Source organism: Cebus imitator, unplaced genomic scaffold, assembly GCF_001604975.1.
Source record: "Cebus imitator isolate Cc_AM_T3 unplaced genomic scaffold, Cebus_imitator-1.0 Scaffold33, whole genome shotgun sequence".
Taxonomy (NCBI): domain Eukaryota; kingdom Metazoa; phylum Chordata; class Mammalia; order Primates; family Cebidae; genus Cebus; species Cebus imitator.
Genome location: NW_016107348.1, coordinates 65444 through 78682, shown reverse-complemented (window position 1 = coordinate 78682; position 13239 = coordinate 65444). Strand labels below are relative to the sequence as shown.

At 46.8% G+C, this 13239-nt stretch overlaps 2 pseudogenes across 1 annotated transcript; one reads left to right on the top strand and one right to left on the bottom strand.

The window, feature by feature from the left end:
* The first annotated feature begins 10157 nt into the window (after positions 1-10157).
* On the top strand, positions 10158-11344 carry LOC108301292 (annotated as a pseudogene). Its single transcript, XR_001823802.2, has one exon. The product of XR_001823802.2 is annotated as a histone-binding protein RBBP4-like (transcript).
* Positions 11345-11721: 377 nt separating this feature from the next.
* LOC108301295 overlaps positions 11722-13239 on the bottom strand; it is a 4452-nt pseudogene continuing 2934 nt past the window's right edge.

Sequence of the window (13239 nt, the reverse complement as noted above, 5' to 3'; positions counted from 1 at the left end):
GCTTCTCTGTCCTGCCCATTCTCAAAACCAGCCTTGACCCAGCTACAGGGGAGTCCGTGCAAAATACGAAATTGATCATGCACCCGCCCCCATTCCCGTAGAATATACACTGGAGAAACCAGTTGAAAACCAAATCACTGTAGGGCAGCCTTCTTACAAGAGTAAAATGGTGGCACAGTTTCTGCCGGCCAGAAAATAATTTCTGCCCGGCTTCCTTCCCCTGGCAGGAAGGGGTGGGAGAAAAGGTGAGGGCTGAATTTGTGGCTTGTTATTTAGGTCTGCGGAGAGGTCTTAGTGGCCTCCGAAGGCTCATACTGTGAGGAATGTGGGTGGAAGCCACCAGGCATGCTGTGTTAAAGGGCAGTATGAACACAACCTTCCAAGAAAATATTTTTCTGTCCCTGTTACCATCAAAGCAGCACTCTTACCCCATGTCCCCACCTCCCTTACTCCATGCTCACATGGAGCCAGCACTCAGCTTTGTGGTCTTTAGCAGCATTCTCCATTAAAAGGAACCAGGATTCTTTGGAGGAGAGCTGATTGCATATCTGGAAGCAGGAAACAATCAGAATGGGTCTGGAACATCTTGTTGCAGGAGGCAAGGATGTTTTCAGGAAGTCAGGTGCAGCACTGCCAGGACAAAGGAGTCAAACCAAGGGCGCTCTGGGGCCATGCCTGGGCATTTGGACATTAACTGGAACAGGTTGAGCTAAAGACCAACTGGATTCATTACAGTCCTCAAAAAACTTTAAGTGTGCAGAGAAGTGGTTGGAGATTAAAAGGAGGGTGGATCGAATGGGATATGTTCATTTGTATTGCCTTTTTTTTTTTTTTTGAGACACAGTCTTGTACTGTCGTCTGGGCTGGAGTGCAGGGGTGCCATCTTGGCTCACAGCAACCTCCACCTCCCAAGTTCAAGCGATTCTTCTGCCTCAGCCTCTCGAGTAGCTGGGATCACAGGTGCACACCACCATGCCTGGCTAATTTTTGTATTTTTAGTAGAGATGGGGTTTCACCAGGTTTCCCAGGCTGGTCTCAAACTCCTGACCTCAGGTGATCCGCCTGCCTTGGTCTCCCAAAGGGCTGGGATTACAGGCGTGAGCCACCGCGCCTGGCTGTGTATTGACTTTCATAAGTAGGGCATTTCCTATGAACAGGTCTTTTGTTTTTTTTTTTGTTAATTGTGTATCTGTTTATAAAGATGGATACATGTTTGTCTGCTGTGTAGGCAGGAAAGAAGGAATGCCGGGAACTTTGAGTCAGCCAGTCTGTTTGGGGAAAAGTAGGCACTGTCCCAGGACAGAATTTCTCAGCCTGGGAGTCACACATGACCACTGGGTGAAGAAGGGCCCCTGGGGGCCTGGAGAGGAGCACAAACTAGCACGGACTCCATGTCCCTCCCTCAGCTGATGAAACTTCACGATGGCCCCTACAAGCTATTATACAACACCAACGAAGACACATGCGTTTTAAATAACCTAACAGCCCAGGTCATCAATATATCACGGTGACAGGGCAATGGGCTGTGGAATGCTGGCCAAGTGACATGTGAACTGATCTCATTCCAGGGGGGAAGGTTCAATGTTGCAAAACCCAAACACCTTTCCAAAAGATGTGGGCTTTAAAAAGTCTTATTGAAGTAACAAGGTTGAATGATAAAAAAGGAGCTCCCCTTATATGAATCTTCTGGGACTTTGCAACCCAGCCTCATATCCTGACCCAGAATCCACTGATCAACCACCCAGACTCTGCAACCCCAGCAGCTTGAGGTGGTTCTTTTTCTTCTTCTTCTGGTCTGGTAAGGTTGTTAAAAACACTAGGAAGGTAAAAATAGTACTTGGTAAAAAAATCACTGAAATCCTAGGAAGGTGTCAAAATTGGCACCCTAGGAAGGTGTGGAACTTAGGATAAGAAACAGAGTGAAATCCACTGTATTAACACGTTTATAGCTTTAGTGTAAGGGTATTAAACAGTTCGGAATCATGACTTTTTTTGAGTTTTATATATTTAATACCTTTAGAGTATTTAAGAGGAGCCGCACTTTATGAATTTAATTAAATGTTTGGTTGGAGGTGTTTGCTTAAGTTTTTGATCAAGCTAAATATTTGGGAAAATCCAATTTGCTAAATTCATGATTTTTTTTTTTAAAGGGACAGGGTCTCACTCTGTCACCCAGGCTGGAGCACAGCGGTGTGATCATGGCTCACTGCAGCCTCGACTTCCTGGGCTCAAGTGATCCTGCCGTCTCAATCTCCTGAGTCGCTGGGACCACAGGCTTGTGCCACCACACCTGGCTAATTGTTTGTTTTTTGTTCTTTTAAGAGGTGAAGTCTTGGCCGGGCACGGTGGCTCACGCCTGTAATCCCAGCACTTTGGGAGGCCAAGGCGGGTGGATCGCTTGAGGCCAGGAGTTTGAGACCAGCCTGGCCAACATGGCAAAACCTTGTCTATACTAAAAATACAAAAATTAGCTGGGCATGGTGGTCCACGCCTGTAGTCCCAGCTACTCAGGAGGCTGAGGCACGAGAATCGCTTGTAACTGGAAGGCGAAGGTTGCAGTGAGCCGAGATTGCACGACTGCACTCCAGCCTGGGCAACAGAGCAAGACTCTGTCTCAAAATAAATAAACAGACAAATAAAAATAAAAAAGAGATGAGGTTTTTTCATATTGCCTAGACTGGTCTCAAACTCCTGGGCTCAAGGAATCCTCCTGACTCAGCCTCCCAAAGTACTGGCATTACAAGGGTGAACCACCACACCTGGTCATGATTTTGCTTTTTAATATACTTTACGTTTTAGAGTAACGTTAGGTTCACAGCAAAACTGAGCACAAAGTACAGAGAATTCCCATATGTGCCCTGCCATCACACAGTCTCCCCCACTGTGAACTTCCCAAATCACAGTGGGACCTGCACAGACACAGCGTGATCACCCTGGGTCCACAGCTGCATCAGCACTCACTCTTGCTGTTGTACATCCTGTGGGTTTGGAAAAATGAATAATCACATGTATCCACTATCATAGTGTCATACAGAATATTTTCACTGCCCTAAAAATCCTCTGTGCTCCACCTATTCATCCTTCCCTCACCGCTAGTCCCTGGCAGCCACTGTTCTTTTTACTGTCTCCGTAGTTTTGCCTTTTCCAGAATATCATATCGCTGGAACCATGCAGTAGATGGGCCTTGCAGATTGGCTTCTTTTACTCAGTGATGCACATTTCAGTTCTCTCCATGTCTTTTCATGGCTCGATAGCTTTGCCTTTATCACTGAATAATATTCCATCGTCTGGGTGTACCACAGTTTATCCATTCAGGTACTGAAGGACATCTTGGCTCATTCCCAGTTTCGGCAATTATGAATAAAACTACTGTAAACATCTGTGTGCAGTTTATTTTTTTAAATGGACGTGAATTTGCAATTCGTTTGGGTAAATACCAAGAGGCACGATTGCTGGGTCATGTGGAGAGAGCATGTTTAGTTTTATAGAAACTGCCAAAGTGTCTCCCAATGTGCCTGTGCCATTTTGCATTCCCACCAGCAATGAAGGAGAGTTCCTGTCGCTCCTCATCCTTGCCAGCGTTTGGTTTTTTGAATTGTGGCCATTCTAATAGGTGCGAAGTGGGACCTTGTGTGAAATGCATGTTTGATGTACTAACTTTGTAGTCTGTGGATATTTAGAGCAATGTTCGCAGTTTAAGGAGTGATGATTGTTAAAAATTCCTAAGATTAAAAAATGAGCATTAAGCCAGGTGTAAACAGTAGTCAGTATTCCTCTCCATGCCCAGGAATTCTTCAGATCTGCGGCACCTTCAATATATGACATGAACAGTGCAGGCCTGTGTGCTGGGTGGAGGTGGCTAGGGGCCACATTCTCTCCATGGTAGACCAGCAGTATTTTGGGGAGAGTCAAGGGAAGATGGGTGAATTGGGGTTGGAGAGCGGGGACACAGGACTGGGTGGGGTGGCTAGGGAGGACGGCATTGCTCTCCGTGATGGACTGGAAGTATTTTGAGGGGCGTGTCAAGGGGAAAAGGCTCAATCAACGTTGAGGAAAAAGCATGGAGGAAAAAGCAATGTGGCAGGAGATGAAAGTCCAGGATTGTGTCAATGGCCAAGGAAAAATTTAATAGGGTGGTTTAATATTTCGTTGGATGTGATTAGCATTGCTGTGATGTGAACCTTCTTTGTTTTTATAAGTTGGCTACACTATAAACGCCTTACGTGAGTGGTTTTTATGAAACTCCGGGAAAAATGTCCATGCCTGCATCCATGAGGGACAGAAAGAAGGAACAGCCATCGGCAGGGGGGAGGTGATTGAGACGGAGGCGTTTGTAGCAGCAGCCTGAAGTGACTTCATTCACGTGGTTCCCCTCCCGCCAAGGACTGCAGAGGGAGGGACGTGGTGACAAGGAGGTAAGGGAAAAGGTAACATGTGACAAAAGATGCAGCCTGTTCGAGCCAGCCCTTATCAGCTTGCAAGTTGATTGTTAAATTTGCAGGAATTGTAGTGAGCTGGATATTAAACCATTGGTAGAGTGAAATCAACAACGATGGGAGGTATTCTAACATTCACACCACGGAAACTGGCACACACATTACATGTGAGCACTCACCTGCCCCCGAACCCTGCCCACAGCCTCATAAACATTGACCAGCATACCACTGCATATGACCATTTCTTTTTTTTTTTTTCTCACTTTTTAGAGACAGGGTCTTGCTTTATCACCCAGGCTGGAGTACAGTGGCTCAATCACAGCTCACTGTAGCTTCAAATCCCTAGCTCAGGCAATCCTCCCACCTCAGCCTCCTGAGTAGCTAGGACTGCAGGTATATGCCACCACACCTCACTAATTTAGAACATTTTTTTTTTGTAGAGATGGGGTCTTGCTGTGCTGCCCGGGCTTGTTTCGAACTCCTGGCCTCAAGCCATCCTCTGGCCTCGGCCTCCCAAAGTGCTGGGATTGCAGGCGTGAGCCACCGCGCCCGGCCTGGAGTCTGCTTCTGCTCTTGCGCCCATCCTCTTTCCAGGCTCGTCTTGTGTCACTTCCTGTTTTCGCCCAGATACCAAAGTGGTCACAATCTCTACCTCCTGGTCTTCTGCAAATGCACTGCCCTTACCCTGCCTGCTTCCCAGTTTTCAACCCAAATATCACCTCCTGGGGCTGCTGCCAGCACAGAGAGTGCTTGAACACCTTAGGAAAAGGTGTCTGACCTCACCGCCCCCCGCTTGCGCCCCCCTCCCACCCTCTCCCCTGGAGTTCGAGGCCGTGAGTTGGGCCTGCACATTCACTCATTTCTGAATGAGGACAGCCTGGTGTGGGCCGGACCCTCTCTCGGCTTCTGCAGAAATAATCTCTCCTAGAGGTTTTGTGCCTCCAGGACAGTCATGGTGATGCTGTCTTTGAAGTTAGAGGGAAACGTCTGCAGAGCTTCCCTGAATGGGGTGAGGAGGGGGCAGCAGCTGTGGGGGGAGTGTGCAGGCCACAGGGAATGAAAGAGAAGACCCCTCATGTGCTGAGACCTGAAGCTCTGCTCTGTGGTGTGGCAGGATTTCTGGCCCCCGCCTGCCTCTGTTGGGGAGGGAGGAACCAAGGTCCCCAGGCCTCTGGGATGAGCTCCAAGGTGTCCCTGCCCCAGGCCATGGCCTGGGCCGCCCGCTGTCTCTGCGGTCGCTCCGGGTCAGAGCCATTTTCTGACTTGTCAGCAGGAATGGAAATGGCCACTTAAATAAAAATTCAAGCTGCAAGGAAAATTTTTAGGGCTGCAGAGTAACTGCTCTTGGGATTTTTACAAGTATCGCTTTTCCCAAAGACGGCGCTGTCCCAGGGCATTCAAAACCGGATGTTCTCACTCATAGATGGGTGTTGAACAATGAGAACACGTGGACTCAGGGAGAGGAGCATCACACACAGGAGACAGTTGGGGGGGTAGGGGAGAGACAACAGGGGGTGGGGAGGGAGGGGAGGGTGGGGAGGGATAACATGGGGAGAAATGCCAGATATAGTATGCACCCAAAGTAAAAAAAAAAAAAAAAAAACAACTTGTTCCTGCCCTCAGCTCCACCAGTTCCTATCAGAGGGGAGGGGAGGGAAGATGAAGAAAAAAACAGCCCCCGGAGGAACCGTAAGGCAGGGCCGGCCCCTGCATACCCTGCCTCCCCGAGGTTCACCAAGGACAGGCAGCAGTCAGGAGGGGCTGCCGGAGACCGTCCCTCACACCCGCTTCTCATCAGAGCAGCGCTCATCACAAACCCTCCTGACTTCAGAATGCTGCGTGTTGTTTACAAATGCGTATCGACGTTATTTTAAAACACACAAGTCAGTCTTCCTAAGGGTGGGCATTGTCGCCATCCCCAGCAGGAGAGTGCTTTGGGAACCAAGAGAGTAAGCGCCCACGCCCGCCTGGGGCAGCAGAGAGGAGTCCTGCCCAGGTGCCTGGTTGGGACGTGCGCTTCAGCTGCCTTACCTCTCTGGTTTCAGATTCTCCTCTGAGTGACCAGGGTTTCTCTTCCTTGGAAAGCCAGGTACCTGTTTTGCCCAGAGCCTCTGGTGCCCAAGCAAGCCTGCGGCTGCTGATATCACCACTGCTTTCCTGGGAACCACTCCAGGGTGGCTGACTTGGTACCCTGCAGAAACCTTGTGCTCAAAAAAATCTACCTCACAGCCAGGCATGCCTGCCAGGAAAGACTGGGAATATAAAATTCCTCGGCAGGTTTGCTCTGAGGCTGAAAGCAACTAAACAGCCAAATGGGATCATGTGGAGCTTCTTGTCCTTCTGACCCGAGAAAGTCAAGCGTCACATGTTTTCTTGTGTCTTCTTTCTACCTTTTCTAGTTATGACTAAAACAGGGGCTAAACTAGGCCACGGTCCTGCTGCCTCCATCAAAACACGCTATGGCCTTAAGACGAAAAGATGCAACTTCCTTTATGACTCGTGGGCATGGGGTCATCCCTCAATGTTTATTGGGCTCTTGACATAAATGATGACCCTGCAAACAGTTACCGGGTGCTTCCTACAGGCCAGCAAACGCTAAGCAATGTACAGGCACCATCTTATTTCAGCATTTCAACCACCTTGTGAGGAAAGGAAGTATGATTTTCACCATCATTTTCCAGGTGAGAAAAACTAGCCTCAGAAAGTTACGAAGCTGATCACACAGCTCATCTGCAGTTGTGTTGGAATGTAGACTCAAATATTTCAGACTCCGGTTACAATACTGCGTTCCCGAGACTTGTAAATTCAGTCCAGTTGTGAAGCGCAAAGTCTAACTTGGACTGGTGCTGTGGTTTGGCTCTACCTAAATCTTACCTTGAACTGTAGTAATCCCTACGCGTCATGGGAGGGACCCGGTGGGAGGTAATTGAATCATGAGGGCAGGTTTTTCATGTGCTATTCTCATGATAATGAATAACTCTCATGAGACCTGATGGTTTTTTAAAGGGGAGCTCCCCTACATAAGCTCTCTTGCCTGCTGCCATAGAAGACGTGTCTTGCTACCCCTTTGCCTTCCACCATGATTATGAGGCCTCCCGAGCCACGTAGAACTGTGAGTCATTCCTTTATAAATTACCCAGTTTGGGGTATGTCTTTATTAGCAGCATGAGAACAGACTAATGTAACTGGTCTTTGGGCAACAGACAAACCTATAACACCAGTCTCGGCTTCTTTTCTTTTTTTTTTTTTTTTTTTTTTTAGATGGAGCCTCACTTTGTCACTCAGGCTGGAGTGCAGTGGCATGATCTCAGCTCACTGCAACCTCTGCCTCTCAGGTTCAAGTGATTCTCGTGTCTCAGCCTTCTGAGTAGCTGGGATTACAGGCGCCTGCCACCATGCCCAGCTAATTTTTGTATTTTTACTGGAGATGACGTTTTGTCATGTTGACCATGTTGGTCTCAAACTCCTGACCTCGCCTGATCCACTTGCCTTGGCCTCCCAAAGTGCTGGGATTACAGGCGTGAGCCACCACACCCAGCCTAGTCCTCTTTTGAGGAAGTAGAAAAGTCATCCTTAGACAATCTCTGTCAATACATTATTAAAAGGTAAACTTAGTGTAAGTTTACCAGTTGCTGACAGACACTGAACTTATTTGGCCTGGGTTTTTCTCTACAAGCTGTGTTTTCCCACTTCCATGTTGTACCCAGGAATTATGACTTTGAACCATCTGAAGTCGAGGTTATTGTAGGTCATTACCAAGAGACTATCAGCAATTTCATGTGACTCAACCTAATCACAGACACTGCAGCTTGAGAAGCCTTTACTATCTTCACCACCCCATCTCCCCAGTCCCTCAAGCAATAATTCTTTCTGCCCCAGTTTTACCCTCACTTCAAGTTATGGCTAAAATAATGCCACCTGGAGACAGTGTTTCCTGAACTTCCACAGCACCTGATTTGTACCTCTCGTCACATCTTGGTTATTTGTGTGTATGTGTGCATGCTTTTGCCTGGTCAAGAAGCCATGTTTAATTTTTTTTTTTTTTTTTTTTGAGACGAAGTTTCACTCTTGTTGCCCAGGCTGGAGTGCAATGGTGCGATCTCAGCTCATTGCAATCTCCATCTCCCAGGTTCAAGCGATTCTCCTGCCTCAGCCTCTGGAGTAGCTGGGATTACAGGCACCCACCACCATGCCTGGCTAATTTTTTGTATTTTTAGTAGAGATGGGGTTTCACCATGTTAGCCAGGCTGGTCTTGAACTCCTGACCTCAGGTGATCTGCCCACCTTGGCCTCCCAAACTGCTGGGATTATAGGCATGAGCCACCGTGCCTGGCCAGCCATGTCTAATTTATTCCTGTCAGCTCTTAATATCTGGCACACAGTAGTAGCTAAGAGTTGACTGAGCTCAGCCGTGTGACTTTCTGCTTTTGTGGTGGCAGTATATCTATCCCAGGTCTTCACACTCTAGCTTGTGGGATAAGCTGAGCAGAAAATGAGGAATGGGGTGTAATCCTCCCAGTTCCTCCCATCATCACCCCTGTTCCCTCCCAGGAAGAGTGTGGTAAGGGGCACCTCTGGCCCCACTTGGGTGGAGAGGCACTGAGGAGCCCTGCGTGAGATTGAATGAAAGGCTCAGGTGAGGATGACTTTAGATGTCCCAGGGACAGGGCCTTCTTAATGTCATTCTACCCCAGAGAAACATCTCCCGAATCTGGCTGATTGGCAGAGCCACAGCCTCAGTTTTGGTCACCGCCTCATGTGCGGTCTCAGGAAGTGGTATGCTGGCAGGGGCTCTGCATTTTCCCCATCGACGACATTCTGGAACGGATCCCCTGGCAGCCCTTCCCTCCCAGGCTTGATTACAGTGGAAGGGATTGTGAATCTGTATTTCCTCCAGAGAGGCGAAATCCACACAAACTGAGTCGGCTTCGTCTCTAGAAAATGTTGATGGTGGAAGACCACAGGCTCTTGAGTAGCTCATCTCAAACCACCAGAGCTGTGGCTTCCTGTTGGTATCTCCTGGCTTAAAAGCAAGACAGGAAAAGCGGGAAGCCAGGATTTGAAGTGGCTGGCAGTCTCCATCTCTTTGTGGGCAACTATCCACAGCAGACTCCAGATTCAGCGCAGTGGAGCCAGCGTGTGGGAGACATGGGGCGCGGGGGAGAACACAGGCGGAGGCGGAGGGCTGCCAGGTGGGTGCTCCCGCACCAGCTGTGTGGCCTGGGCAGCAGGGCCCCTCCTGGTCATGCTGCACCTCACTTTCACCACCTCTCCTGTCTGCCGACCTCAAGTGAGAATGCAGATGGTGAAGGCAATACCGTTGAAAGCAATTTCAGGGGCACAAAACTCAACCGCAAACACACATAAGAAAGTACTTAGAAAAATCATAAAGAGGGGCAGGGATGTAAGGAATCAATATTATCCACTCACTCCTTAACTCATTTACTGAATGCCTAGGAGATGCTGGGCAGCGTGGGTAGTGCCCAGACAGAGATGAACGCTTCTGACCCTCAAGGAAGTCAAACGGCAGTGGGGAGATTGACATAAAGACAAGAGGAACAACCAACGCTAAGCAAAGACACAGGCGTGAAGGCATGCAGGAGCCCGCCAGAGACTGCGTATTGAGGAGCGGTAAGGCAGCAGGGGTGACGGGGGCAAGACGTAGTGGAAGAACCAGTGATCAACGAGGAATACAAAATATGGAAAAAGAATGCTCCTTTTCTTTATGATTTGGTGATGACCCATGCTCTGGAGTGCCCCAGCCTAACTGCCCAGTGGCTTCCAGATGTAACCAGAAGGGAAAGATTTCAGCATTCATTGACTTGTGCTGGGGACACACACATTGGATGAACAAAACCATCTTGTGATAGCCAGTGTGCAACTCCCTAATGATGATGTTCAGGTTGACGCATCACACTATGACAGTGATAAAGGAGAATGTGGAGGTTTTGGTTCAGTTAGTGGAAAAATTGAAATAGAAATCAAGATCAGCCATGAACGAGAAGTAAACAGGGCTTGTTCTATGCCTCAGAACCCTTGTATCATTGCAACAGACTCCTTCCAGTGATGTTTTGTCTTCGACTATACAAAACATCCTTCTAAACCAGATCCTTCTGGAGAATGCAACCCAGATTTGTGTCTCCGTGGACATCAGAAGGAATGCTATGGGCTTTCTTGGAACCCAAATCTCAGTGGGCACTTGCTTAGTGCTTCAGATGACCACACCATCTGCCTGTGGGACATCAGTGCCGTTCCAAAGGAGGGAAAAGTGGTGGATGCGAAGACCATCTTTACAGGGCCTACAGCAGTAGTAGAAGATGTTTCCTGGCATCTGCTCCATGAGTCTCTGTTTGGGTCAGTGGCTGATGATCAGAAACTTATGATTTGGGATACTCGTTCAAACAATACTTCCAAACCAAGCCACTCAGTTGACGCTCACACTGCTGAAGTGAACTGCCTCTCTTTCAATCCTTATAGTGAGTTCATTCTTGCCACAGGATCAGCTGACAAGACTGTTGCTTTGTGGGATCTGAGAAATCTGAAACTTAAGTTGCATTCCTTTGAATCACATAAGGATGAAATATTCCAGGTTCAGTGGTCACCTCACAATGAGACTATTTTGGCTTCCAGTGGTACTGATCGCAGACTGAATGTCTGGGATTTAAGTAAAATTGGAGAACAATCCCCAGAAGATGCAGAAGACGGGCCACCAGAGTTGTTGTTTATTCATGGTGGCCACATTGCCAAGATATCTGATTTATCCTGGAATCCCAGTGAGCCTTGGGTGTTCTGTATCAGAAACTAATATCATGCAAGTGTGACAAATGGCAGAGAACGTTTATAATGATGAAGACCCTGACGGAAGCGTCGATCCGGAAAGACAAGGGTCCTAGATGTGTATGTCTTTACTTCTTGCGATTTTAGACTCCGCTTTTTTCTTCTCAATCCTGAGAGTGATTTAACACTGGTTTTGAGCCACAGACTTTGTTCAGCTGTCCCTCTATATAATAGGTACCATCAGTAATGCTATTAGCCCAAACAGTGGCTGTTTTCTAAATATTAATGTGGGAGGGGGGCTTGATTCAGCAAAGCCACAGACTTACATTGAAATTTTCTTTGGGAATTTTCTAGTAAAAAACCCAGGTCGAAAGTAGCTACAGAAAGGGGAACATTATGTGTGATTATTTTTCTTACGCTATATCCCCATGTTTTGAGACTCATTTAAGCAAAGGCTAGAATGAATAAGGAACAGAGCCAAAATAAGGTAGGTGTCTGAGCCATGAAGTATAAATACTGAAACTTGTCACTTTTATTCAGGAAATAGGGGAGATTCAAGTCATATAGATTCCTACTCAAATCTTGACACCTGACTTTGCAGGATGCACATTTTCATACGTAGACCAGTTTCTACATAAAAAAAAAATAAAACCATCATTCTCATATTTATCAAAACTTCACACTTCTAACAAATACTGAAGGAGACAACTATCTATCATTGTTATAACTTCAAAGGCAAAACAGAAACACAAATCAGAATTAAGATAAACGTCAGAAAACGTTCAGAATGTACACATCTGTGTGCATATCCAGCCAAACTTTCAAAGATTCCACATATAGCCAAATGACAACGTAGAATCAAAATGAATGTCAAAAATATTCAAGCTTTCTGACAGACTTACTCTCATAAAGCAAGAAAAAGAGAGTAAATAATGAGCAGTATATTTCTCAGAGGGAGGGCAATCACACCCTTTATCATAAAAGTTGAGACAGCATTTCAATAACGCTGGCCAAGTTATTCACTATTCTTTTCAAGTTTTGTCTTTAAAATGTGTTCATTTACATATTCAGGTTAAATTGTTTATTAATCAAAAACAATCTGACTCAGAATTTTAACCTTGAGAAATATAAATCATAACTTATTAAAGCATATTCCGAACACTATACAATAATCCTGCCATTTTAGTTTTTGTGTGCCTCATCTGAAAAACTTACTTTACAACCAGGAGTTCTGCTATCCATCTCCAGAGTAAATGTCTCTGTCAAAACTTCAGGTGGCCATCAAAAAGACGGATTCACATAACCTTTTGCACGCTGCTTCATGGGGCTCTGATAAATACAGACCACCTGGTGGTGTAACACCATCTTCCTCTTCAGTTACAGTCTCTACGGCCCCAGAGTGGACACAGTAACCATTGTTTTATTTGCTGAAACTGTCTTCTTTTTCTCAGCAATAGCCGCACAAACAGCAACAATCTCATCACTTTCAAAGTCATAGTCTGGAATTGACTTGGGTGAAAAGTGTGTTACGTCAGCTGGTGCTTCGCTTTTTTTTTTTTTTAATCCTCTGTGCTACCTTCTGCTGCTGCTGGGGTGTTCTTGCCCAGGAGAGGTCTTCTTTCCATATTTCAGGGTTCACTGGAGAGATGTGAAGGGCTACTTGAACTGCCAGGATTATCTCTCCTAATCCAAGTTGAGCACGTCCCAAAGTTTGCCAAGACTCCCATGAATGTGGATTTCACTGCACGGTTATTTCTGCTGCATGCACTGCTGGGAACATTTCATGCAGAGACATTAGCATCTGTGATTTCATCTCGTATAGGGTAGCATCATTTGGGGTTAACTGTCGTACTTTATCTCACTTCTGAATTGCCTACCAGTATCTTTTATTTTCAGCCAAACTGGCTTCTTCATCCTTCAGTTGTTTACTTTTCCCAGCACAGCCTTCAAGAAGAATTTATTGCCAGGCACGGTGGCTCACACCTGTAATCCCGGCACTTTGGGAGGCCAAGGCAAGCAGATCACG